This window comes from Lissotriton helveticus, chromosome 12, assembly GCF_964261635.1.
Source record: "Lissotriton helveticus chromosome 12, aLisHel1.1, whole genome shotgun sequence".
NCBI lineage: Eukaryota > Metazoa > Chordata > Amphibia > Caudata > Salamandridae > Lissotriton > Lissotriton helveticus.
The window spans coordinates 132,165,630-132,188,599 of record NC_136073.1 but is presented as its reverse complement, the minus strand read 5'-3'; the positions used below and the strand labels follow the sequence as shown (position 1 = coordinate 132,188,599).

Below are 22,970 nucleotides of genomic sequence, written 5' to 3'. Positions count from 1 at the left end.
TGTTGTCAGACGTGAATTGGAAAAGCAACCAAATTAACAAGCCTTTACCACTCATAGATGGCAGAGGTTTATACTTTAATTCAATGAGCTAAGAAAAGCGTGTTGTGGGGCCCCTACGAGCCATGGTGCTTGCTTCATCATAATTGGGCGCGCAGTCATTAGCCACAGCTCTGATCATGGGTCACTGAGGTCAGTTTCAATAATTCCTCAAAAACCTAACCATGCAGTCCCCCCTAACTGTATAGTTATCTTGCTTTACTGCTGTTTGTGTGATTAGCTGGGAGGAGCTCATGGCAGCATCCTCCCTATAAAAGTGTAGATGGACCGCTCCTTAACTCTTTCTTGCTTCACATACAGATGGCTTGAGGAGGTACAGGGGAGATGCAGGTCTACTAGACAGTATAGAAGATCTGCGCCAGGTGTGTTTCTCTGCATTGGTGTCCCATCACAGGCCCACAAGTGTATGTGTGATCTTTGACTTCTGGCAGTTCACAAGCAGGCGGCCAGGAAACGGTTTCAGCCTATCAACCACTGAGGAGACAAAGCCTTTGTATAAGGAATGAGGAAGCAATGAACACATTCAGCCTATCACAGGAGTTCCCTGAGTGTTTCGAATTATAAATTCTCCATGTCACTGAATGTTATTGAGCCCAAGTAGCTTGCCGTGATCGTATAGTGGTTAGTACTCTGCGTTGTGGCCGCAGCAACCTCGGTTCGAATCCGAGTCTCAGCATTGTGGTTGGCAATGTCACGGCAGTTGGGTTTTTCTTTTACAGAATTACCAAATGTACCAGTTGTTTTTGTAAAATGTCTATTAAAAACAGATCCTTTAAAATATTTAAACGATCTAACGACAAATTATTTAAACACACATGATTATAAGATGTAGCCTTATTTTTGTTTTTAGGAGAGAATGTGCCTGCTGAAAAAAACATTATTTTTAAAAAGTGCATTGCAGGATATCAGGAATTTTCTGTGGGACACCTTGACAACTTTCATACAGATTATTTGCACAAAACTTGAAGTCAGTTGTTGTGGCCGAGTGGTTAAGGCGATGGACTAGAAATCCATTGTGTTCCCCCTGGCAGGTTCGAATCCTGCCAACAAAGAGAAACTTTTTAACATCGGCTACAATTTCAGAAGCTAACCTTTAGAATTTCTTCCATGTCAGTTTTATAAATAGGTGGCTTATTTTGGTGTCACTATTGCCCTTTCACATATTTATTATCGCTACCCCTTTCATATCTTTGCTATAACTCTCGTCCTACATTAGCGCTGGTGCAAACACTTCAAATTATTATACCCTGGCTCTCTGTCATACCATTCATGCACTTGAAACTTACTTTACCAATAAAAGAAGCAAATAGAAAAATAAAATAAAAGTGCTTGCTGGATTAGGCAAACACACTTCATAAAACTGCATTTTATTTTCTATTCTCCCCGTGTTACAAGCTTAACTGCTCCCTGTGTAATTTCTCTTAGCCTGCTGTCCCAGGAAGAGAATTTTATCTACAGGCTCTTTCCGTGTTTTTTTCCTAGTCTTTCTTTCCCTTTTCTTAGATTTGTAACTGTTCCTTTATGTGCTCTATTTAGGCGCCATTAATCTCATTTGAGCTCCTTGTACCTGCTGCTGTTTTCCCCACACCTCATACTGCCTTTTCCCTCTTTCTCTCTTTCTCTGAGGTTGGTGGCTACTTTCCAAAGCTTCTGATGCCCCAATGTTCCTTCATCTTGTTGTCAGACGTGAATTGGAAAAGCAACCAAATTAACAAGCCTTTACCACTCATAGATGGCAGAGGTTTATACTTTAATTCAATGAGCTAAGAAAAGCGTGTTGTGGGGCCCCTACGAGCCATGGTGCTTGCTTCATCATAATTGGGCGCGCAGTCATTAGCCACAGCTCTGATCATGGGTCACTGAGGTCAGTTTCAATAATTCCTCAAAAACCTAACCATGCAGTCCCCCCTAACTGTATAGTTATCTTGCTTTACTGCTGTTTGTGTGATTAGCTGGGAGGAGCTCATGGCAGCATCCTCCCTATAAAAGTGTAGATGGACCGCTCCTTAACTCTTTCTTGCTTCACATACAGATGGCTTGAGGAGGTACAGGGGAGATGCAGGTCTACTAGACAGTATAGAAGATCTGCGCCAGGTGTGTTTCTCTGCATTGGTGTCCCATCACAGGCCCACAAGTGTATGTGTGATCTTTGACTCCTGGCAGTTCACAAGCAGGCGCCAGGAAACAGTTTCAGCCTATCAACCACTGAGGAGACAAAGCCTTTGTATAAGGAATGAGGAAGCAATTAACACATTCAGCCTATCACAGGAGTTCCCTGAGTGTACCGAATTATAAATTCTCCATGTCACTGTATGTTATTGAGCCCAAGTAGCTCGCCGTGATCGTATAGTGGTTAGTACTCTGCGTTGTGGCCGCAGCAACCTCGGTTCGAATCCGAGTCACGGCATTGTGGTTGGCAATGTCACGGCAGTTGGGTTTTTCTTTTACAGAATTACCAAATGTACCAGTTGTTTTTGTAAAATGTCTATTAAAAACAGATCCTTTAAAATATTTTAACGATCTAACGACAAATTATTTTAACACACATGATTATAAGATGTAGCTATATTGTATCTACTGACATAAATTATCGTTCTTGAACCTATTTGCGGTGGGGGAATGGAGCTCTCCCCCATGCCAATCAGAATGCAGATGAATGCAGTTGCAGTTGAGTGACCTGTATTGTGGCTGTCTAGAGGGAATGCACAAATGTAGCTGTCTCGCAGCCCAATCCAGACGTCAATTGGAGACAGGTTTTCAGGCAAATAGAGCAGTAAGTGCAGAGAAATGCTCACTCTCTAAAAATGGCATTTATAAAGTAGTAAAGTTAAATCCAACCTCACCAGTAAATAGGATTTATCAATAAATAAATAAAGCTTCTCCTCTCTGATATGGAATTACCCCCCAAAAAGTATAAGGGAATACCCAATGCTAACCTACGAGAGGGGCAGACCTCACAGTAGTGAAAAATGTAATAGACTGTTTGGTACTACCAGGACATGCAAACTACCACAGTACATGTCTTACCTTTTACTTACATAGCATGATGCCCCTAGGACTACCTAGGACTACCTAGGGCCTACCTTTTGGTTAATTATATGTAATAAAATTGGAGTTTAAGGCTTGGCAAGTAGTTTTAAATGGCAAGTCGAAGTGGCAGTACACTGCAGCACAGGCACTGCAGTAGCAGGCTTGAGACAGGTTTGAAATGATACTTTTTTGGGCGGCACAATCAGTTCCTGGGTATATGGTATACCACTTTACAAGGGGCTTTCAAGTCAATGAAATCTGTCAGTCAGGTATACTCCAATTACACACATGATTAGGGAAGAAGCACGTTCACTTCAGCACTGATTAGTAGCAATAAAATGATCAGAGTCCTAAGGCCAACAAAAAGATACAGCAAAATGCGTAGGTGAAAAGCAATAAGGTAGGGTTGAGGCCACCTTAATAATGCAAGGTCTAACAAAAACAAACTAAGGATATAATGAGTTAAAACATCAGGTTTCTCTACGGCATTTGGTGAGACAAGTGTGCCTTCTTTTATCTTCCATAAATGCAATCTTTCCCTGACCCCTTTATTATAAAGCTCTTCAAGTAAAAAAGATAAAGCACTTACAAAGGAGCCTCAAATACTCAAAGATGGTAGACTTCTGTAATATGGGCCATAGACTAAAAGCAGCACGAAAACAGAGTGCAATAGGGTCCCAAAAACTTGAGTGCCACATGAGAGTATGCATGAAAGCCTATCCTTTTCCAAACTAGAGATATACTCATGCAATTTTTGTTTTTAGGAGAGAATGTGCCTGCTGAAAAAAACATTATTTTTAAAAAGTGCATTGCAGAATACCAGGCATTTTTCTGTGGGACACCTTGAAAACTTTCATACAGATTATTTGCACAAAACTTACAGTAAGTTGTTGTGGCCGAGTGGTTAAGGTGATGGACAAGAAATCCATTGGGGTCTCCCCACGCAGGTTCGAATCCTGCCAACAACGAGAAACTTTTTAACATCGGCTACAATTTCAGAAGTTAACCTCTAGAATTTCTTCCATGTCAGTTTTATAAATAGGTGGCTTATTTTGGTGTCACTATTGCCCTTTCACATATTTATTATCGCTACCCCTTTCATATCTTTGCTATAACTCTCGTCCTACGTTAGCGCTGGTGCAAACACTTCAAATTATTATACCCTGGCTCTCTCAGTCATACCATTCATGCACTTGAAACTTACTTTACCAATAAAAGAAGCAAATAGAAAAATAAAATAAAAGTGCTTGCTGGATTAGGCAAACACACTTCATAAAACTGCATTTTCTTTTCTATTCTCCCCGTGTTACAAGCTTAACTGCTCCCTGTGTAATTTCTCTTAGCCTGCTGTCCCAGGAAGAGAATTTTATCTACAGGCTCTTTCCGTGTTTTTTTCCTCGTCTTTCTTTCCCTTTTCTTAGATTTGTAACTGTTCCTTTATGTGCTCTATTTAGGCGCCATTAATCTCATTTGAGCTCCTTGTACCTGCTGCTGTTTTCTCCACACCTCATACTGCCTTTTCCCTCTTTCTCTCTTTCTCTGAGGTTGGTGGCTACTTTCCAAAGCTTCTGATGCCCCAATGTTCCTTCATCTTGTTGTCAGACGTGAATTGGAAAAGCAACCAAATTAACAAGCCTTTACCACTCATACATGGCAGAGGTTTATACTTTAATTCAATGAGCTAAGAAAAGCGTGTTGTGGGGCCCCTACGAGCCATGGTGCTTGCTTCATCATAATTAGGCACGCAGTCATTAGCCACAGCTCTGATCATGGGTCACTGAGGTCAGTTTCAATAATTCCTCAAAAACCTAACCATGCAGTCCCCCCTAACTGTATAGTTATCTTGCTTTACTGCTGTTTGTGTGATTAGCTGGGAGGAGCTCACGGCAGCATCCTCCCTATAAAAGTATAGATGGACCGCTCCTTAACTTTTTCTTGCTTCACATACAGATGGCTTGAGGAGGTACAGGGGAGATGCAGGTCTAATAGACAGAATAGAAGATCTGCGCCAGGTGTGTTTCTCTGCATTGGTGTCCCATCACAGGCCAACAAGTGTATGTGTGATCTTTGACTTCTGGCAGTTCACAAGCAGGCAACCAGGAAACGGTTTCAGCCTATCAACCACTGAGGAGACAAAGCCTTTGTATAAGGAATGAGGAAGCAATGAACACATTCAGCCCATCACTGGAGTTCCCTGAGTGTTTCGAATTATAAATTCTCCATGTCACTGTATGTTATTGAGCCCAAGTAGCTCGCTGTGATCGTATAGAGGTTAGTACTCTGCGTTGTGCCTGCAGCAACCTCGGTTCGAATCCGAGTCACGGCATTGTGGTTGGCAATGTCACGGCAGTTGGGTTTTTCTTTTACAGAATTACCAAATGTACCAGTTGTTTTTGTAAAATGTCTATTAAAAACAGATCCTTTAAAATATTTAAACGATTTAACGACAAATTATTTAAACACACATGATTATAAGATGTAGCCTTATTTTTGTTTTTAGGAGAGAATGTGCCTGCTGAAAAAAACATTATTTTTAAAAAGTGCATTGCAGGATATCAGGAATTTGCTGTGGCACACCTTGAAAACTTTCATGCAGATTATTTGCACAAAACTTACAGTCAGTTGTTGTGGCCGAGTGGTTAAGGCGATGGACTAGAAATCCATTGGGGTCTCCCCGCGCAGGTTCGAATCCTGCCAACAACGAGAAACTTTTTAACATCGGCTACAATTTCAGAAGTTAACCTTTAGAATTTCTTCCATGTCAGTTTTATAAATAGGTGGCTTATTTTGGTGTCACTATTGCCCTTTCACATATTTATTATCGCTACCCCTTTCATATCTTTGCTATAACTCTCGTCCTACATTAGCGCTGGTGCAAACACTTCAAATTATTATACCCTGGCTCTCTCAGTCATACCATTCATGCACTTGAAACTTACTTTACCAATAAAAGAAGCCAAAAGAAAAATAAAACAAAAGTGCTTGCTGGATTAGGCAAACACACTTCATAAAACTGCATTTTCTTTTCTATTCTCCCCGTGTTACAAGCTTAACTGCTCCCTGTGTAATTTCTCTTAGCCTGCTGTCCCAGGAAGAGAATTTTATCTACAGGCTCTTTCCGTGTTTTTTTCCTAGTCTTTCTTTCCCTTTTCTTAGATTTGTAACTGTTCCTTTACGTGCTCTATTTAGGCGCCATTAATCTCATTTGAGCTCCTTGTACCTGCTGCTGTTTTCTCCACACCTCATACTGCCTTTTCCCTCTTTCTCTCTTTCTCTGAGGTTGGTGGCTACTTTCCAAAGCTTCTGATGCCCCAATGTTCCTTCATCTTGTTGTCAGACGTGAATTGGAAAAGCAACCAAATTAACATGCCTTTACCACTCATACATGGCAGAGGTTTGTACTTTAATTCAATGAGCTAAGAAAAGCGTGTTGTGGGGCCCCTACGAGCCATGGTGCTTGCTTCATCATAATTGGGCACGCAGTCATTAGCCACAGCTCTGATCATGGGTCACTGAGGTCAGTTTCAATAATTCCTCAAAAACCTATCCATGCAGTCCCCCCTAACTGTGTAGTTATCTTGCTTTACTGCTGTTTGTGTGATTAGCTGGGAGGAGCTCACGGCAGCATCCTCCCTATAAAAGTGTAGATGGACCGCTCCTTAACTTTTTCTTGCTTCACTTACAGATGGCTTGAGGAGGTACAGGGGAGATGCAGGTCTAATAGACAGAATAGAAGATCTGCGCCAGGTGTGTTTCTCTGCATTGGTGTCCCATCACAGGCCCACAAGTGTATGTGTGATCTTTGACTTCTGGCAGTTCACAAGCAGGCGGCCAGGAAATGGTTTCAGCCTATCAACCACTGAGGAGACAAAGCCTTTGTATAAGCAATGAGGAAGCAATGAACACATTCAGCCTATCACAGGAGTTCCCTGAGTGTTCCGAATTATAAATTCTCCATGTCACTGTATGTTATTGAGCCCAAGTAGCTTGCCGTGATCGTATAGTGGTTAGTACTCTGCGTTGTGGCCGCAGCAACCTCGGTTCGAATCCGAGTCACGGCATTGTGGTTGGCAATGTCACGGCAGTTGGGTTTTTCTTTTACAGAATTACCAAATGTACCAGTTGTTTTTGTAAAATGTCTATTAAAAACAGATCCTTTAAAATATTTAAACGATCTAACGACAAATTATTTAAACACACATGATTATAAGATGTAACCTTATTTTTGTTTTTAGGAGAGAATGTGCCTGCTGAAAAAAACATTATTTTTAAAAAGTGCATTGCAGGATATCAGGAATTTGCTGTGGCACACCTTGAAAACTTTCATGCAGATTATTTGCACAAAACTTACAGTCAGTTGTTGTGGCCGAGTGGTTAAGGCGATGGACTAGAAATCCATTGGGGTCTCCCCGCGCAGGTTCGAATCCTGCCAACAACGAGAAACTTTTTAACATCGGCTACAATTTCAGAAGTTAACCTCTAGAATTTCTTCCATGTCAGTTTTATAAATAGGTGGCTTATTTTGGTGTCACTATTGCCCTTTCACATATTTATTATCGCTACCCCTTTCATATCTTTGCTATAACTCTCGTCCTACATTAGCGCTGGTGCAAACACTTCAAATTATTATACCCTGGCTCTCTCAGTCATACCATTCATGCACTTGAAATTTACTTTACCAATAAAAGAAGCAAATAGAAAAATAAAACAAAAGTGCTTGCTGGATTAGGCAACACACTTCATAAAACTGCATTTTCTTTTCTATTCTCCCCGTGTTACAAGCTTAACTGCTCCCTGTGTAATTTCTCTTAGCCTGCTGTCCCAGGAAGAGAATTTTATCTACAGGCTCTTTCCGTGTTTTTTTCCTAGTCTTTCTTTCCCTTTTCTTAGATTTGTAACTGTTCCTTTACGTGCTCTATTTAGGCGCCATTAATCTCATTTGAGCTCCTTGTACCTGCTGCTGTTTTCTCCACACCTCATACTGCCTTTTCCCTCTTTCTCTCTTTCTCTGAGGTTGGTGGATACTTTCCAAAGCTTCTGATGCCCCAATGTTCCTTCATCTTGTTGTCAGACGTGAATTGGAAAAGCAACCAAATTAACATGCCTTTACCACTCATACATGGCAGAGGTTTATACTTTAATTCAATGAGCTAAGAAAAGCGTGTTGTGGGGCCCCTACGAGCCATGGTGCTTGCTTCATCATAATTGGGCACGCAGTCATTAGCCACAGCTCTGATCATGGGTCACTGAGGTCAGTTTCAATAATTCCTCAAAAACCTATCCATGCAGTCCCCCCTAACTGTGTAGTTATCTTGCTTTACTGCTGTTTGTGTGATTAGCTGGGAGGAGCTCACGGCAGCATCCTCCCTATAAAAGTGTAGATGGACCGCTCCTTAACTTTTTCTTGCTTCACTTACAGATGGCTTGAGGAGGTACAGGGGAGATGCAGGTCTAATAGACAGAATAGAAGATCTGCGCCAGGTGTGTTTCTCTGCATTGGTGTCCCATCACAGGCCCACAAGTGTATGTGTGATCTTTGACTTCTGGCAGTTCACAAGCAGGCGGCCAGGAAATGGTTTCAGCCTATCAACCACTGAGGAGACAAAGCCTTTGTATAAGCAATGAGGAAGCAATGAACACATTCAGCCTATCACAGGAGTTCCCTGAGTGTTCCGAATTATAAATTCTCCATGTCACTGTATGTTATTGAGCCCAAGTAGCTTGCCGTGATCGTATAGTGGTTAGTACTCTGCGTTGTGGCCGCAGCAACCTCGGTTCGAATCCGAGTCACGGCATTGTGGTTGGCAATGTCACGGCAGTTGGGTTTTTCTTTTACAGAATTACCAAATGTACCAGTTGTTTTTGTAAAATGTCTATTAAAAACAGATCCTTTAAAATATTTAAACGATCTAACGACAAATTATTTAAACACACATGATTATAAGATGTAGCCTTATTTTTGTTTTTAGGAGAGAATGTGCCTGCTGAAAAAAACATTATTTTTAAAAAGTGCATTAAAGGATATCAGGAATTTGCTGTGGCACACCTTGAAAACTTTCATGCAGATTATTTGCACAAAACTTACAGTCAGTTGTTGTGGCCGAGTGGTTAAGGCGATGGACTAGAAATCCATTGGGGTCTCCCTGCGCAGGTTTGAATCCTGCCAACAACGAGAAACTTTTTAACATCGGCTACAATTTCAGAAGCTAACCTTTAGAATTTCTTCCATGTCAGTTTTATAAATAGGTGGCTTATTTTGGTGTCACTATTGCCCTTTCACATATTTATTATCGCTACCCCTTTCATATCTTTGCTATAACTCTCGTCCTACATTAGCGCTGGTGCAAACACTTCAAATTATTATACCCTGGCTCTCTCAGTCATACCATTCATGCACTTGAAACTTACTTCACCAATAAAAGAAGCAAATAGAAAAATAAAACAAAAGTGCTTGCTGGATTAGGCAACACACTTCATAAAACTGCATTTTCTTTTCTATTCTCCCCGTGTTACAAGCTTAACTGCTCCCTGTGTAATTTCTCTTAGCCTGCCGTCCCAGGAAGAGAATTTTATCTACAGGCTCTTTCCGTGTTTTTTTCCTAGTCTTTCTTTCCTTTTTCATAGATTTGTAACTGTTCCTTTCCGTGCTCTATTTAGGCGCCATTAATCTCATTTGAGCTCCTTGTACCTGCTGCTGTTTTCTCCACACCTCATACTGCCTTTTCCCTCTTTCTCTATTTCTCTGAGGTTGGTGGCTACTTTCCAAAGCTTCTGATGCCCCAATGTTCCTTCATCTTGTTGTCAGACGTGAATTGGAAAAGCAACCAAATTAACAAGCCTTTACCACTCATATATGGCAGAGGTTTATACTTTAATTGAGCTAAGAAAAGCGTGTTGTGGGGCCCCTACGAGCCATGGTGCTTGCTTCATCATAATTAGGCATGCAGTCTTTAGCCACAGCTCTGATCATGGGTCACAGAGGTCAGTTTCAATAATTCCTCAAAAACCTAACCATGCAGTCCCCCCTAACTGTGTAGTTATCTTGCTTTACTGCTGTTTGTGTGATTAGCTGGGAGGAGCTCATGGCAGCATCCTCCCTATAAAAGTGTAGATGGACCGCTCCTTAACTCTTTCTTGCTTCACATACAGATGGCTTGAGGAGGTACAGGGGAGATGCAGGTCTACTAGACAGTATAGAAGATCTGCGCCAGGTGTGTTTCTCTGCATTGGTATCCCATCACAGGCCCACAAGTGTATGTGTGATCTTTGACTCCTGGCAGTTCACAAGCAGGCGGCCAGGAAACAGTTTCAGCCTATCAACCACTGAGGAGACAAAGCCTTTGTATAAGGAATGAGGAAGCAATTAACACATTCAGCCTATCACAGGAGTTCCCTGAGTGTACCGAATTATAAATTCTCCATGTCACTGTATGTTATTGAGCCCAAGTAGCTCGCCGTGATCGTATAGTGGTTCGTACTCTGCGTTGTGGCCGCAGCAACCTCGGTTCGAATCCGAGTCACGGCATTGTGGTTAGCAATGTCACGGCAGTTGGGTTTTTCTTTTACAGAATTACCAAATGTACCAGTTGTTTTTGTAAAATGTCTATTAAAAACAGATCCTTTAAAATATTTAAACGATCTAACGACAAATTATTTAAACACACATGATTATAAGATGTAGCCTTATTTTTGTTTTTAGGAGAGAATGTGCCTGCTGAAAAAAACATTATTTTTAAAAAGTGCATTGCAGGATATCAGGAATTTTCTGTGGGACACCTTGAAAACTTTCATACAGATTATTTGCACAAAACTTGCAGTCAGTTGTTGTGGCCGAGTGGTTAAGGCGATGGACTAGAAATCCATTGGGGTCCCCCCGCGCAGGTTCGAATCCTGCCAACAACGAGAAACTTTTTAACATCGGCTACACTTTCAGAAGCTAACCTTTAGAATTTCTTCCATGTCAGTTTTATAAATAGGTGGCTTATTTTGGTGTCACTATTGCCCTTTCACATATTTATTATCGCTACCCCTTTCATATCTTTGCTATAACTCTTGTCCTACATTAGCGCTGGTGCAAACACTTCAAATTATTATACCCTGGCTCTCTCAGTCATACCATTCATGCACTTGAAACTTACTTTACCAATAAAAGAAGCAAATAGAAAAATAAAACAAAAGTGCTTGCTGGATTAGGCAACACACTTCATAAAACTGCATTTTCTTTTCTATTCTCCCCGTGTTACAAGCTAAACTGCTCCCTGTGTAATTTCTCTTAGCCTGCTGTCCCAGGAAGAGAATTTTATCTACAGGCTCTTTCCGTGTTTTTTTCCTAGTCTTTCTTTCCTTTTTCTTAGATTTGTAACTGTTCCTTTACGTGCTCTATTTAGGCGCCATTAATCTCATTTGAGCTCCTTGTACCTGCTGCTGTTTTCTCCACACCTCATACTGCCTTTTCCCTCTTTCTCTCTTTCTCTGAGGTTGGTGGCTACTTTCCAAAGCTTCTGATGCCCCAATGTTCCTTCATCTTGTTGTCAGACGTGAATTGGAAAAGCAACCAAATTAACAAGCCTTTACCACTCATATATGGCAGAGGTTTATACTTTAATTGAGCTAAGAAAAGCGTGTTGTGGGGCCCCTACGAGCCATGGTGCTTGCTTCATCATAATTAGGCACGCAGTCATTAGCCACAGCTCTGATCATGGGTCACTGAGGTCAGTTTCAATAATTCCTCAAAAACCTAACCATGCAGTCCCCCCTAACTGTGTAGTTATCTTGCTTTACTGCTGTTTGTGTGATTAGCTGGGAGGAGCTCATGGCAGCATCCTCCCTATAAAAGTGTAGATGGACCGCTCCTTAACTCTTTCTTGCTTCACATACAGATGGCTTGAGGAGGTACAGGGGAGATGCAGGTCTACTAGACAGTATAGAAGATCTGCGCCAGGTGTGTTTCTCTGCATTGGTGTCCCATCACAGGCCCACAAGTGTATGTGTGATCTTTGACTCCTGGCAGTTCACAAGCAGGCGGCCAGGAAACAGTTTCAGCCTATCAACCACTGAGGAGACAAAGCCTTTGTATAAGGAATGAGGAAGCAATTAACACATTCAGCCTATCACAGGAGTTCCCTGAGTGTACCGAATTATAAATTCTCCATGTCACTGTATGTTATTGAGCCCAAGTAGCTCGCCGTGATCGTATAGTGGTTAGTACTCTGTGTTGTGGCCGCAGCAACCTCGGTTCGAATCCGAGTCACGGTATTGTGGTTGGCAATGTCACGGCAGTTGGGTTTTTCTTTTACAGAATTACCAAATGTACCAGTTGTTTTTGTAAAATGTCTATTAAAAACAGATCCTTTAAAATATTTAAACGATCTAACGACAAATTATTTTAACACACATGATTATAAGATGTAGCTATATTGTACCTACTGACATAAATTATCGTTCTTGAACCTATTTGCGGTGGGGGAATGGAGCTCTCCCCCATGCCAATCAGAATGCAGATGAATGCAGTTGCAGTTGAGTGACCTGTATTGTGGCTGTCTAGAGGGAATGCACAAATGTAGCTGTCTCGCAGCCCAATCCAGACGTCAATTGGAGACAGGTTTTCAGGCAAATAGAGCAGTAAGTGCAGAGAAATGCTCACTCTCTAAAAATGGCATTTATAAAGTAGTAAAGTTAAATCCAACCTCACCAGTAAATAGGATTTATCAATAAATAAATAAAGCTTCTCCTCTCTGATATGGAATTACCCCCCAAAAAGTATAAGGGAATACCCAATGCTAACCTACGAGAGGGGCAGACCTCACAGTAGTGAAAAATGTAATAGACTGTTTTGTACTACCAGGACATGCAAACTACCACAGTACATGTCTTACCTTTTACTTACATAGCATGATGCCCCTAGGACTACCTAGGGCCTACCTTTTGGTTAATTATATGTAATAAAATTGGAGTTTAAGGCTTGGCAAGTAGTTTTAAATGGCAAGTCGAAGTGGCAGTACACTGCAGCACAGGCACTGCAGTAGCAGGCTTGAGACAGGTTTGAAATGATACTTTTTTGGGCGGCACAATCAGTTCCTGGGTATATGGTATACCACTTTACAAGGGGCTTTCAAGTCAATGAAATCTGTCAGTCAGGTATACTCCAATTACACACATGATTAGGGAAGAAGCACGTTCACTTCAGCACTGATTAGTAGCAATAAAGTGATCAGAGTCCTAAGGCCAACAAAAAGATACAGCAAAATGCGTAGGTGAAAAGCAATAAGGTAGGGTTGAGGCCACCTTAAGAATGCAAGGTCTAACAAAAACAAACTAAGGATAACATGAGTAAAACATCAGGTTTCTCTACGGCATTTGGTGAGACAAGTGTGCCTTCTTTTATCTTCCATAAATGCAACCTTTCCCTGACCCCTTTATTATATAGCTCCTCAAGTAAAAAAGATAAATCACTTACAAAGGAGCCTCAAATACTCAAAGATGGTAGACTTCTGTAATATGGGCCATAGACTAAAAGCAGCACGAAAACAGAGTGCAATAGGGTCCCAAAAACTTGAGTGCCACATGAGAGTATGCATGAAAGAGTATCCTTTTCCAAACTAGAGATATACTCATGCAATTTTTGTTTTTAGGAGAGAATGTGCCTGCTGAAAAATACATTATTTTAAAAAAGTGCATTGCAGAATACCAGGAATTTGCTGTGGGACACCTTGAAAACTTTCATACAGATTATTTGCACAAAACTTACAGTCAGTTGTTGTGGCCGAGTGGTTAAGGCGATGGACTAGAAATCCATTGGGGTCTCCCCGCGCAGGTTCGAATCCTGCCAACAACGAGAAACTTTTTAACATCGGCTACAATTTCAGAAGTTAACCTTTAGAATTTCTTCCATGTCAGTTTTATAAATAGGTGGCTTATTTTGGTGTCACTATTGCCCTTTCACATATTTATTATCGCTACCCCTTTCATATCTTTGCTATAACTCTCGTCCTACATTAGCGCTGGTGCAAACACTTCAAATTATTATACCCTGGCTCTCTCAGTCATACCATTCATGCACTTGAAACTTACTTTACCAATAAAAGAAGCAAATAGAAAAATAAAATAAAAGTGCTTGCTGGATTAGGCAAACACACTTCATAAAACTGCATTTTCTTTTCTATTCTCCCCGTGTTACAAGCTTAACTGCTCCCTGTGTAATTTCTCTTAGCCTGCTGTCCCAGGAAGAGAATTTTATCTACAGGCTCTTTCCGTGTTTTTTTCCTAGTCTTTCTTTCCCTTTTCTTAGATTTGTAACTGTTCCTTTATGTGCTCTATTTAGGCGCCATTAATCTCATTTGAGCTCCTTGTACCTGCTGCTGTTTTCTCCACACCTCATACTGCCTTTTCCCTCTTTCTCTCTTTCTCTGAGGTTGGTGGCTACTTTCCAAAGCTTCTGATGCCCCAATGTTCCTTCATCTTGTTGTCAGACGTGAATTGGAAAAGCAACCAAATTAACAAGCCTTTACCACTCATACATGGCAGAGGTTTATACTTTAATTCAATGAGCTAAGAAAAGCGTGTTGTGGGGCCCCTACGAGCCATGGTGCTTGCTTCATCATAATTGGGTGCGCAGTCATTAGCCACAGCTCTGATCATGGGTCACTGAGGTCAGTTTCAATAATTCCTCAAAAACCTAACCATGCAGTCCCCCCTAACTGTATAGTTATCTTGCTTTACTGCTGTTTGTGTGATTAGCTGGGAGGAGCTCACGGCAGCATCCTCCCTATAAAAGTATAGATGGACCGCTCCTTAACTTTTTCTTGCTTCACATACAGATGGCTTGAGGAGGTACAGGGGAGATGCAGGTCTAATAGACAGAATAGAAGATCTGCGCCAGGTGTGTTTCTCTGCATTGGTGTCCCATCACAGGCCAACAAGTGTATGTGTGATCTTTGACTTCTGGCAGTTCACAAGCAGGCAACCAGGAAACGGTTTCAGCCTATCAACCACTGAGGAGACAAAGCCTTTGTATAAGGAATGAGGAAGCAATGAACACATTCAGCCTATCACTGGAGTTCCCTGAGTGTTTCGAATTATAAATTCTCCATGTCACTGTATGTTATTGAGCCCAAGTAGCTCGCCGTGATCGTATAGTGGTTAGTACTCTGCGTTGTGGCTGCAGCAACCTCGGTTCGAATCCGAGTCACGGCATTGTGGTTGGCAATGTCACGGCAGTTGGGTTTTTCTATTACAGAATTACCAAATGTACCAGTTGTTTTTGTAAAATGTCTATTAAAAACAGATCCTTTAAAATATTTAAACGATTTAACGACAAATTATTTAAACACACATGATTATAAGATGTAGCCTTATTTTTGTTTTTAGGAGAGAATGTGCCTGCTGAAAAAAACATTATTTTTAAAAAGTGCATTGCAGGATATCAGGAATTTGCTGTGGCACACCTTGAAAACTTTCATGCAGATTATTTGCACAAAACTTACAGTCAGTTGTTGTGGCCAAGTGGTTAAGGCGATGGACTAGAAATCCATTGGGGACTCCCCGCGCAGGTTCGAATCCTGCCAACAACGAGAAACTTTTTAACATCGGCTACAATTTCAGAAGTTAACCTTTAGAATTTCTTCCATGTCAGTTTTATAAATAGGTGGCTTATTTTGGTGTCACTATTGCCCTTTCACATATTTATTATCGCTACCCCTTTCATATCTTTGCTATAACTCTCGTCCTACATTAGCGCTGGTGCAAACACTTCAAATTATTATACCCTGGCTCTCTCAGTCATACCATTCATGCACTTGAAACTTACTTTACCAATAAAAGAAGCAAATAGAAAAATAAAACAAAAGTGCTTGCTGGATTAGGCAAACACACTTCATAAAACTGCATTTTCTTTTCTATTCTCCCCGTGTTACAAGCTTAACTGCTCCCTGTGTAATTTCTCTTAGCCTGCTGTCCCAGGAAGAGAATTTTATCTACAGGCTCTTTCCGTGTTTTTTTCCTAGTCTTTCTTTCCCTTTTCTTAGATTTGTAACTGTTCCTTTACGTGCTCTATTTAGGCGCCATTAATCTCATTTGAGCTCCTTGTACCTGCTGCTGTTTTCTCCACACCTCATACTGCCTTTTCCCTCTTTCTCTCTTTCTCTGAGGTTGGTGGATACTTTCCAAAGCTTCTGATGCCCCAATGTTCCTTCATCTTGTTGTCAGACGTGAATTGGAAAAGCAACCAAATTAACAAGCCTTTACCACTCATACATGGCAGAGGTTTATACTTTAATTCAATGAGCTAAGAAAAGCGTGTTGTGGGGCCCCTACGAGCCATGGTGCTTGCTTCATCATAATTGGGCACGCAGTCATTAGCCACAACTCTGATCATGGGTCACTGAGGTCAGTTTCAATAATTCCTCAAAAACCTATCCATGCAGTCCCCCCTAACTGTGTAGTTATCTTGCTTTACTGCTGTTTGTGTGATTAGCTGGGAGGAGCTCACGGCAGCATCCTCCCTATAAAAGTGTAGATGGACCGCTCCTTAACTTTTTCTTGCTTCACTTACAGATGGCTTGAGGAGGTACAGGGGAGATGCAGGTCTAATAGACAGAATAGAAGATCTGCGCCAGGTGTGTTTCTCTGCATTGGTGTCCCATCACAGGCCCACAAGTGTATGTGTGATCTTTGACTTCTGGCAGTTCACAAGCAGGCGGCCAGGAAATGGTTTCAGCCTATCAACCACTGAGGAGACAAAGCCTTTGTATAAGCAATGAGGAAGCAATGAACACATTCAGCCTATCACAGGAGTTCCCTGAGTGTTCCGAATTATAAATTCTCCATGTCACTGTATGTTATTGAGCCCAAGTAGCTTGCCGTGATCGTATAGTGGTTAGTACTCTGCGTTGTGGCAGCAGCAACCTCGGTTCGAATCCGAGTCACGGCATTGTGGTTGTCAATGTCACGGCAGTTGGGTTTTTCTTTTACAGAATTACCAAATGTACCAGTTGTTTTTGTAAAATGTCTATTAAAAACAGATCCTTTAAAATATTTAAACGATCTAACGACAAATTATTTAAACACACATGATTATAAGATGTAGCCTTATTTTTGTTTTTAGGAGAGAATGTGCCTGCTGAAAAATACATTATTTTAAAAAAGTGCATTGCAGAATACCAGGAATTTGCTGTGGGACACCTTGAAAACTTTCATACAGATTATTTGCACAAAACTTACAGTCAGTTGTTGTGGCCGAGTGGTTAAGGCGATGGACTAGAAATCCATTGGGGTCTCCCCGCGCAGGTTCGAATCCAGCCAACAACGAGAAACTTTTTAACATCGGCTACAATTTCAGAAGTTAACCTTTAGAATTTCTTCCATGTCAGTTTTATAAATAGGTGGCTTATTTTGGTGTCACTATTGCCCTTTCACATATTTATTATCGCTACCCCTTTCATATCTTTGCTATAACTCTCGTCCTACATTAGCGCTGGTGCAAACACTTCAAATTATTATACCCTGGCTCTCTCAGTCATACCATTCATGCACTTGAAACTTACTTTACCAATAAAAGAAGCAAATAGAAAAATAAAATAAAAGTGCTTGCTGGATTAGGCAAACACACTTCATAAAACTGCATTTTCTTTTCTATTCTCCCCGTGTTACAAGCTTAACTGCTCCCTGTGTAATTTCTCTTAGCCTTCTGTCCCAGGAAGAGAATTTTATCTACAGGCTCTTTCCGTGTTTTTTTCCTAGTCTTTCTTTCCCTTTTCTTAGATTTGTAACTGTTCCTTTATGTGCTCTATTTAGGCGCCATTAATCTCATTTGAGCTCCTTGTACCTGCTGCTGTTTTCTCCACACCTCATACTGCCTTTTCCCTCTTTCTCTCTTTCTCTGAGGTTGGTGGCTACTTTCCAAAGCTTCTGATGCCCCAATGTTCCTTCATCTTGTTGTCAGACGTGAATTTGAAAAGCAACCAAATTAACAAGCCTTTACCACTCATACATGGCAGAGGTTTATACTTTAATTCAATGAGCTAAGAAAAGCGTGTTGTGGGGCCCCTACGAGCCATGGTGCTTGCTTCATCATAATTGGGTGCGCAGTCATTAGCCACAACTCTGATCATGGGTCACTGAGGTCAGTTTCAATAATTCCTCAAAAACCTAACCATGCAGTCCCCCCTAACTGTATAGTTATCTTGCTTTACTGCTCTTTGTGTGATTAGCTGGGAGGAGCTCACGGCAGCATCCTCCCTATAAAAGTATAGATGGACCGCTCCTTAACTTTTTCTTGCTTCACATACAGATGGCTTGAGGAGGTACAGGGGAGATGCAGGTCTAATAGACAGAATAGAAGATCTGCGCCAGGTGTGTTTCTCTGCATTGGTGTCCCATCACAGGCCAACAAGTGTATGTGTGATCTTTGACTTCTGGCAGTTCACAAGCAGGCAACCAGGAAACGGTTTCAGCCTATCAACCACTGAGGAGACAAAGCCTTTGTATAAGGAATGAGGAAGCAATGAACACATTCAGCCTATCACTGGAGTTCCCTGAGTGTTTCGAATTATAAATTCTCCATGTCACTGTATGTTATTGAGCCCAAGTAGCTCGCCGTGATCGTATAGTGGTTAGTACTCTGCGTTGTGGCTGCAGCAACCTCGGTTCGAATCCGAGTCACGGCATTGTGGTTGGCAATGTCACGGCAGTTGGGTTTTTCCTTTACAGAATTACCAAATGTACCAGTTGTTTTTGTAAAATGTCTATTAAAAACAGATCCTTTAAAATATTTAAACGATTTAACGACAAATTATTTAAACACACATGATTATAAGATGTAGACTTATTTTTGTTTTTAGGAGAGAATGTGCCTGCTGAAAAAAACATTATTTTTAAAAAGTGCATTGCAGGATATCAGGAATTTGCTGTGGCACACCTTGAAAACTTTCATGCAGATTATTTGCACAAAACTTACAGTCAGTTGTTGTGGCCGAGTGGTTAAGGCGATGGACTAGAAATCCATTGGTGTCTCCCCGCGCAGGTTCGAATCCTGCCAACAACGAGAAACTTTTTAACATCCGCTACAATTTCAGAAGTTAACCTTTAGAATTTCTTCCATGTCAGTTTTATAAATAGGTGGCTTATTTTGGTGTCACTATTGCCCTTTCACATATTTATTATCGCTACCCCTTTCATATCTTTGCTATAACTCTCGTCCTACATTAGCGCTGGTGCAAACACTTCAAATTATTATACCCTGGCTCTCTCAGTCATACCATTCATGCACTTGAAACTTACTTTACCAATAAAAGAAGCAAATAGAAAAATAAAACAAAAGTGCTTGCTGGATTAGGCAAACACACTTCATAAAACTGCATTTTCTTTTCTATTCTCCCCGTGTTACAAGCTTAACTGCTCCCTGTGTAATTTCTCTTAGCCTGCTGTCCCAGGAAGAGAATTTTATCTACAGGCTCTTTCCGTGTTTTTTTCCTAGTCTTTCTTTCCCTTTTCTTAGATTTGTAACTGTTCCTTTACGAGCTCTATTTAGGCGCCATTAATCTCATTTGAGCTCCTTGTACCTGCTGCTGTTTTCTCCACACCTCATACTGCCTTTTCCCTCTTTCTCTCTTTCTCTGAGGTTGGTGGATACTTTCCAAAGCTTCTGATGCCCCAATGTTCCTTCATCTTGTTGTCAGACGTGAATTGGAAAAGCAACCAAATTAACAAGCCTTTACCACTCATACATGGCAGAGGTTTATACTTTAATTCAATGAGCTAAGAAAAGCGTGTTGTGGGGCCCCTACGAGCCATGGTGCTTGCTTCATCATAATTGGGCACGCAGTCATTAGCCACAGCTCTGATCATGGGTCACTGAGGTCAGTTTCAATAATTCCTCAAAAACCTATCCATGCAGTCCCCCCTAACTGTGTAGTTATCTTGCTTTACTGCTGTTTGTGTGATTAGCTGGGAGGAGCTCACGGCAGCATCCTCCCTATAAAAGTGTAGATGGACCGCTCCTTAACTTTTTCTTGCTTCACTTACAGATGGCTTGAGGAGGTACAGGGGAGATGCAGGTCTAATAGACAGAATAGAAGATCTGCGCCAGGTGTGTTTCTCTGCATTGGTGTCCCATCACAGGCCCACAAGTGTATGTGTGATATTTGACTTCTGGCAGTTCACAAGCAGGCGGCCAGGAAATGGTTTCAGCCTATCAACCACTGAGGAGACAAAGCCTTTGTATAAGCAATGAGGAAGCAATGAACACATTCAGCCTATCACAGGAGTTCCCTGAGTGTTCCGAATTATAAATTCTCCATGTCACTGTATGTTATTGAGCCCAAGTAGCTTGCCGTGATCGTATAGTGGTTAGTACTCTGCGTTGTGGCCGCAGCAACCTCGGTTCGAATCCGAGTCACGGCATTGTGGTTGGCAATGTCACGGCAGTTGGGTTTTTCTTTTACAGAATTACCAAATGTACCAGTTGTTTTTGTAAAATGTCTATTAAAAACAGATCCTTTAAAATATTTAAACGATCTAACGACAAATTATTTAAACACACATGATTATAAGATGTAACCTTATTTTTGTTTTTAGGAGAGAATGTGCCTGCTGAAAAAAACATTATTTTTAAAAAGTGCATTGCAGGATATCAGGAATTTGCTGTGGCACACCTTGAAAACTTTCATGCAGATTATTTGCACAAAACTTACAGTCAGTTGTTGTGGCCGAGTGGTTAAGGCGATGGACTAGAAATCCATTGGGGTCTCCCCGCGCAGGTTCGAATCCTGCCAACAACGAGAAACTTTTTAACATCGGCTACAATTTCAGAAGCTAACCTTTAGAATTTCTTCCATGTCAGTTTTATAAATAGGTGGCTTATTTTGGTGTCACTATTGCCCTTTCACATTTTTATTATCGCTACCCCTTTCATATCTTTGCTATAACTCTCGTCCTACATTAGCGCTGGTGCAAACACTTCAAATTATTATACCCTGGCTCTCTCAGTCATACCATTCATGCACTTGAAACTTACTTTACCAATAAAAGAAGCAAATAGAAAAATAAAACAAAAGTGCTTGCTGGATTAGGCAACACACTTCATAAAACTGCATTTTCTTTTCTATTCTCCCCGTGTTACAAGCTTAACTGCTCCCTGTGTAATTTCTCTTAGCCTGCTGTCCCAGGAAGAGAATTTTATCTACAGGCTCTTTCCGTGTTTTTTTCCTAGTCTTTCTTTCCCTTTTCTTAGATTTGTAACTGTTCCTTTACGTGCTCTATTTAGGCGCCATTAATCTCATTTGAGCTCCTTGTACCTGCTGCTGTTTTCTCCACACCTCATACTGCCTTTTCCCTCTTTCTCTCTTTCTCTGAGGTTGGTGGATACTTTCCAAAGCTTCTGATGCCCCAATGTTCCTTCATCTTGTTGTCAGACGTGAATTGGAAAAGCAACCAAATTAACAAGCCTTTACCACTCATACATGGCAGAGGTTTATACTTTAATTCAATGAGCTAAGAAAAGCGTGTTGTGGGGCCCCTACGAGCCATGGTGCTTGCTTCATCATAATTGGGCACGCAGTCATTAGCCACAGCTCTGATCATGGGTCACTGAGGTCAGTTTCAATAATTCCTCAAAAACCTATCCATGCAGTCCCCCCTAACTGTGTAGTTATCTTGCTTTACTGCTGTTTGTGTGATTAGCTGGGAGGAGCTCACGGCAGCATCCTCCCTATAAAAGTGTAGATGGACCGCTCCTTAACTTTTTCTTGCTTCACTTACAGATGGCTTGAGGAGGTACAGGGGAGATGCAGGTCTAATAGACAGAATAGAAGATCTGCGCCAGGTGTGTTTCTCTGCATTGGTGTCCCATCACAGGCCCACAAGTGTATGTGTGATCTTTGACTTCTGGCAGTTCACAAGCAGGCGGCCAGGAAATGGTTTCAGCCTATCAACCACTGAGGAGACAAAGCCTTTGTATAAGCAATGAGGAAGCAATGAACACATTCAGCCTATCACAGGAGTTCCCTGAGTGTTCCGAATTATAAATTCTCCATGTCACTGTATGTTATTGAGCCCAAGTAGCTTGCCGTGATCGTATAGTGGTTAGTACTCTGCGTTGTGGCCGCAGCAACCTCGGTTCGAATCCGAGTCACGGCATTGTGGTTGGCAATGTCACGGCAGTTGGGTTTTTCTTTTACAGAATTACCAAATGTACCAGTTGTTTTTGTAAAATGTCTATTAAAAACAGATCCTTTAAAATATTTAAACGATCTAACGACAAATTATTTAAACACACATGATTATAAGATGTAACCTTATTTTTGTTTTTAGGAGAGAATGTGCCTGCTGAAAAAAACATTCTTTTTAAAAAGTGCATTGCAGGATATCAGGAATTTGCTGTGGCACACCTTGAAAACTTTCATGCAGATTATTTGCACAAAACTTACAGTCAGTTGTTGTGGCCGAGTGGTTAAGGCGATGGACTAGAAATCTATTGGGGTCTCCCCGCGCAGGTTCGAATCCTGCCAACAACGAGAAACTTTTTAACATCGGCTACAATTTCAGAAGCTAACCTTTAGAATTTCTTCCATGTCAGTTTTATAAATAGGTGGCTTATTTTGGTGTCACTATTGCCCTTTCACATTTTTATTATCGCTACCCCTTTCATATCTTTGCTATAACTCTCGTCCTACATTAGCGCTGGTGCAAACACTTCAAATTATTATACCCAGGCTCTCTCAGTCATAACATTCATGCACTTGAAACTTACTTTACCAATAAAAGAAGCAAATAGAAAAATAAAACAAAAGTGCTTGCTGGATTAGGCAACACACTTCATAAAACTGCATTTTCTTTTCTATTCTCCCCGTGTTACAAGCTTAACTGCTCCCTGTGTAATTTCTCTTAGC

At 41.2% G+C, this 22,970-nt stretch overlaps 19 non-coding genes across 19 annotated transcripts; all 19 read left to right on the top strand.

Moving 5' to 3' along the window:
* The first annotated feature begins 2,392 nt into the window (after window positions 1-2,392).
* TRNAH-GUG (transfer RNA histidin (anticodon GUG)) lies at window positions 2,393-2,464 on the top strand. The gene has a single exon. It is a non-coding gene; the product is annotated as a tRNA-His (tRNA).
* Window positions 2,465-3,973: 1,509 nt separating this feature from the next.
* TRNAS-AGA (transfer RNA serine (anticodon AGA)) lies at window positions 3,974-4,055 on the top strand. The gene has a single exon. It is a non-coding gene; the product is annotated as a tRNA-Ser (tRNA).
* A 1,653-nt stretch (window positions 4,056-5,708) lies between these two features.
* TRNAS-AGA (transfer RNA serine (anticodon AGA)) lies at window positions 5,709-5,790 on the top strand. Its single transcript has one exon. It is a non-coding gene; the product is annotated as a tRNA-Ser (tRNA).
* Window positions 5,791-7,076: 1,286 nt separating this feature from the next.
* TRNAH-GUG (transfer RNA histidin (anticodon GUG)) lies at window positions 7,077-7,148 on the top strand. Its single transcript has one exon. It is a non-coding gene; the product is annotated as a tRNA-His (tRNA).
* A 295-nt stretch (window positions 7,149-7,443) lies between these two features.
* On the top strand, window positions 7,444-7,525 carry TRNAS-AGA (transfer RNA serine (anticodon AGA)). The gene has a single exon. It is a non-coding gene; the product is annotated as a tRNA-Ser (tRNA).
* Window positions 7,526-8,810: 1,285 nt separating this feature from the next.
* On the top strand, window positions 8,811-8,882 carry TRNAH-GUG (transfer RNA histidin (anticodon GUG)). Its single transcript has one exon. It is a non-coding gene; the product is annotated as a tRNA-His (tRNA).
* A 295-nt stretch (window positions 8,883-9,177) lies between these two features.
* Window positions 9,178-9,259, top strand: TRNAS-AGA (transfer RNA serine (anticodon AGA)). Its single transcript has one exon. It is a non-coding gene; the product is annotated as a tRNA-Ser (tRNA).
* Window positions 9,260-10,907: 1,648 nt separating this feature from the next.
* TRNAS-AGA (transfer RNA serine (anticodon AGA)) lies at window positions 10,908-10,989 on the top strand. The gene has a single exon. It is a non-coding gene; the product is annotated as a tRNA-Ser (tRNA).
* Window positions 10,990-12,270: 1,281 nt separating this feature from the next.
* TRNAH-GUG (transfer RNA histidin (anticodon GUG)) lies at window positions 12,271-12,342 on the top strand. Its single transcript has one exon. It is a non-coding gene; the product is annotated as a tRNA-His (tRNA).
* Window positions 12,343-13,839: 1,497 nt separating this feature from the next.
* TRNAS-AGA (transfer RNA serine (anticodon AGA)) lies at window positions 13,840-13,921 on the top strand. The gene has a single exon. It is a non-coding gene; the product is annotated as a tRNA-Ser (tRNA).
* A 1,286-nt stretch (window positions 13,922-15,207) lies between these two features.
* Window positions 15,208-15,279, top strand: TRNAH-GUG (transfer RNA histidin (anticodon GUG)). Its single transcript has one exon. It is a non-coding gene; the product is annotated as a tRNA-His (tRNA).
* A 295-nt stretch (window positions 15,280-15,574) lies between these two features.
* TRNAS-AGA (transfer RNA serine (anticodon AGA)) lies at window positions 15,575-15,656 on the top strand. The gene has a single exon. It is a non-coding gene; the product is annotated as a tRNA-Ser (tRNA).
* Window positions 15,657-17,309: 1,653 nt separating this feature from the next.
* TRNAS-AGA (transfer RNA serine (anticodon AGA)) lies at window positions 17,310-17,391 on the top strand. The gene has a single exon. It is a non-coding gene; the product is annotated as a tRNA-Ser (tRNA).
* Window positions 17,392-18,677: 1,286 nt separating this feature from the next.
* TRNAH-GUG (transfer RNA histidin (anticodon GUG)) lies at window positions 18,678-18,749 on the top strand. The gene has a single exon. It is a non-coding gene; the product is annotated as a tRNA-His (tRNA).
* Window positions 18,750-19,044: 295 nt separating this feature from the next.
* On the top strand, window positions 19,045-19,126 carry TRNAS-AGA (transfer RNA serine (anticodon AGA)). The gene has a single exon. It is a non-coding gene; the product is annotated as a tRNA-Ser (tRNA).
* A 1,286-nt stretch (window positions 19,127-20,412) lies between these two features.
* On the top strand, window positions 20,413-20,484 carry TRNAH-GUG (transfer RNA histidin (anticodon GUG)). The gene has a single exon. It is a non-coding gene; the product is annotated as a tRNA-His (tRNA).
* A 295-nt stretch (window positions 20,485-20,779) lies between these two features.
* On the top strand, window positions 20,780-20,861 carry TRNAS-AGA (transfer RNA serine (anticodon AGA)). The gene has a single exon. It is a non-coding gene; the product is annotated as a tRNA-Ser (tRNA).
* A 1,285-nt stretch (window positions 20,862-22,146) lies between these two features.
* On the top strand, window positions 22,147-22,218 carry TRNAH-GUG (transfer RNA histidin (anticodon GUG)). The gene has a single exon. It is a non-coding gene; the product is annotated as a tRNA-His (tRNA).
* Window positions 22,219-22,513: 295 nt separating this feature from the next.
* Window positions 22,514-22,595, top strand: TRNAS-AGA (transfer RNA serine (anticodon AGA)). Its single transcript has one exon. It is a non-coding gene; the product is annotated as a tRNA-Ser (tRNA).
* The last annotated feature ends 375 nt before the right edge of the window (window positions 22,596-22,970 follow it).